The sequence below is a fragment of the Pinus tabuliformis genome, chromosome 1_2, assembly GCF_031772625.1.
Source record: "Pinus tabuliformis cultivar Carrire ecotype Pingquan chromosome 1_2, CPIR1, whole genome shotgun sequence".
NCBI classification, from domain to species: Eukaryota; Viridiplantae; Streptophyta; class Pinopsida; order Pinales; family Pinaceae; genus Pinus; species Pinus tabuliformis.
The window spans coordinates 43,719,648-43,723,030 of NC_142298.1; the positions used below are offsets into that span (position 1 = coordinate 43,719,648).

General features: G+C 46.6%; 1 pseudogene; it reads left to right on the forward strand.

Annotated features, from left to right (window-relative positions):
- Nucleotides 1-1,770: 1,770 nt before the first annotated feature.
- Nucleotides 1,771-3,170, forward strand: LOC149204334 (zeatin O-xylosyltransferase-like; annotated as a pseudogene).
- Nucleotides 3,171-3,383: the final 213 nt, after the last annotated feature.

The window sequence follows — 3,383 nt, forward strand, 5'->3', positions numbered from 1 at the left end:
CTTGTCGCGTTTCAGGAATGCTATTTTGTTGTGGTAGTATGGTGGCTGGCAGTTTTTGGTCCGAGCTTGGTTAATCTGTCAGTTTTATCCAACCCTCGTTTTCTCTGGGAGTAGTGGAGATTTCGCCGCCGTTGTCTCCTCCACCGAGTTTGGTTTACAAAAGTGTTAAGTTTTTCTCTCTTCTCCTAGTTTCTTGCTTTTATCAATGGCTTGAGTGAATTCTGCATGGTAATTTCGTCGGCTTTGGAGCCCACTCCTACATTGCGGGTTACATTTCTTCCTGGATGTTATCTGTGTTCAAGAGGGTGTCTGAGTCTCTTGTCTGTCGGATATCTTCTCAGTCCTCCTCTCTTTGTGGGTTTTCCTTGGATTCCTGAGACCCGCTGTTAGGAGAGATGCAATTGGGTTTGATGGTGGAAAAGTGGTTTGAAGGCGACTGTTATGGCTGGTAATTGGCTTGGGTTCGTATCTCGTGTGTTTGTGTCCTGGTCTCAAGTCTTTTTGTCTGTGACTCTGTTCTTAGGTGCTTCCTTTGGTAGAGGCGAAGGCAAGTTCTTAGTTTGGTTGGCGCATTTCTTTTCTGTGGGTTTACTTGCAACTCCCTGGGCTCGAGAGAGGTGGTCGTTAGTTCCAAGAAGTAGGTTTCTACTAGATAATTTAGGGCTGCCTTTTTCTTTGCTGCAGTTCATGGGGCGTCGAGAGGTGTTGCTGTTCGTTATTGATCCTGTCTTAGAGGTGTATCCCTGGGCCCTCACCATGCGACGTGTGCTGCATAATTCTCGTTCCCAGCCCAAGTAGAGGGGAGCTTTGACCAACCAAGGAGGGTGCAATAATGAGTCGAAGGTGGCGTTGGTGGGCAGGGTTCCACGTCCATCATAGGGTGGTCGAACTGCTAGAGGTGTGATTCGTGTAGTGTCAAGAGCCCGTGGTAGCAGAGGTGGTTTGAGAGTAGTGCGGGGTGGTCATGTAGCTGTGGATGGCAAGGAAGGTTGTGTGGCGCATGGGGTAGGAGTAGGTGTGCGGGGTCAGAATTGTTGGTCGAGGCATGCAGGGGTTGCTGGCGGGAAGTGTTGCTCCAAAGCCTGTCGTGACCTGTTCTAGTTTGTTTTGGATCGCTTGGAAGTTTACGATCTAAAAACAAAAACATCTGGAGTATGTTTTAAAATTGTTTTTGTTTAAGTAAAAGTTTTTTTAATTGGTTCAAGATCTAAAAACAAAAAGATTTAGAAAAAATGGAACACTACTCTTAAAAACTAACAACAAATAATTTTTCTTATTAATTCAAGATCTAAAAACAAAAGCATTTAGCAAGAATGAAACACTACCCCTAAAAACTACCAACAAATAATTTTAAGTGATATAATTTTCCTCAAATAACAATCTATAATAACTGCCCAATACTCTTTTGACCACTAAATTATAATAAACTTGTAAAATTTAAGTATTTTAAAACCACATCTTAATGGATGATATCTTATAAACAACCTTTCACGGGATAAGTAGACCACTAAATTATAATAAGCTTTGTAAAATTTAGGTATTTCAAAACCACGTGTTAATGGATGATATCTTATAAACAACCTTTCACGAGATAAGTATATCGCCCCCCTCATCAATTTCATCCATTTGAGCATGGATTTGCGTGGATCTTTCTCTAGTTGGGGTGAATGGAGCATCGCAGCTCCATAACATGCTTTCAAGTTTCTGCGAGAATGACCATACATGACTTCTTAGAGCTTATATTTACTATAAACCGTTGGTCTGCCATTAATGGGTTCCACCGAGACTTTGTCGGCAAGAAGAAATGAAATTCAGGTGGTGATTCTGCCATTGCTAGCACAAGGCCACCTTAATCATTTGCTTCACCTTTCAAGGGCCCTCGCCGCACGAGGTCTAAATGTATTGTTTGTCACCACTTCTGCCCATATCAATCAAGCACGATCTCGCATTCGGGGATGGGATCCTCAAAACTTCCCCATTCGTTTCCACGAATTACCCATGCCCTCCTTCTCAGAAGACCAGCTAGATCTTGAAAACAAGGAGCACCCTTTCCCAGTGCATTTTATTCCTCTCTTCGAAGCCATGGAACATCTCAGGGAGCCTTTCGAAGATCTGATACGCAGTCTAGGTGGAAAAGAGTTGTGATTGTGCATGACCCGTTGCTCGGGTGGGCTCAGACCGTGGCGGCCAAGTATGGCGCCCCAACCTACATTCACAATTGCTTCAGCGCCTATTTCTATGCTATGAAGGAAGCGGGGCGCGGACTTCCAGATTGCGTTGTGTCCCAGAAAAGGTGCATCCCACAGAGATTGCTTGATTTCAAATCTCGGCAGCCAGACTATGTACGCCTTGCGGTAAGGTATCTTATCAACAGTTTTCGATCTATGGAATCCCAATTAATGTGGGAAGATTACTGTGAGAAGCTGTTGTGGGCCATCGGTCCTCTTCTTCCTCAATCCGTGTGGACTGGTGCAAAGGGTAGTACTAGTTCGGATGTTGAAAGTTGCTTGAAATGGTTGGACACCCAACATCCGACTTCAGTTGTTTATGTTTCTTTCAATTCAACCTCTTCTTTAACGAGGCAACAACTTCAAGAATTGGCTAGGGGTTTGGAGGCGAGTCAACGATCGTTTCTTTGGGTTGTTAGTGTAAGGCCCACGAGCTGTGGGATGTTCGGGCGTGCGGGCGAGTTGGACGAGTTGTGGCACAGTGGGAATGCGTTAAAGGATGAACTCACAAATGCGAAGGCATTTGGAAGTTATACCCCGTGGGTGGTCGCAAGTGAGCCGACGGGTGGGTGAACCGACGAGCGGATGAGCCAACAGGTGGGCAAGCTGACCTAACATGGGCAAGCTAAGGCACACGGTGGGCAGGCCGACGAGTTAAGAAGGTTGAACCAATGCATTGTAGAGGAGTTTGGTGGGTCGGCTAGGCACCCCCACACAAACAAAGCAAAGGATATATATAACTGACGGTGGAGTTGGTTGAAGGCATCGAACAAGCATTCGGTCAAGAAGTGTGAAGTGCGAGTTGCAGTGATTCTGCGGTGAGGAGCAGGTCGCCATGTGATGAGCCCGCACGATGGGCGAACTGAAGGGTGTGAACAGGATTTCGTGCAGACAACACGATGTGCGGCCCACCAAACAAAGGGAGGTCGAGACCGTGAATGAGAGTTCAGGCAGGAGGCGACACGGGTACGTGTGCTCTTGCTGAATGAAGGCACGGTTGGCTGAACGATACTTTAGGTAGGGTAACACGGTGTGGGCGTCCGCTGAACGAACGGTGAATGAGTCGGTTGGAGAACTCGTGCAAGGTGACCCGCAATGGGCATGCCCGGCGAGGGTGAACGATACGTGTTGCGTTTGTGAACGGAGGTGCAGCCG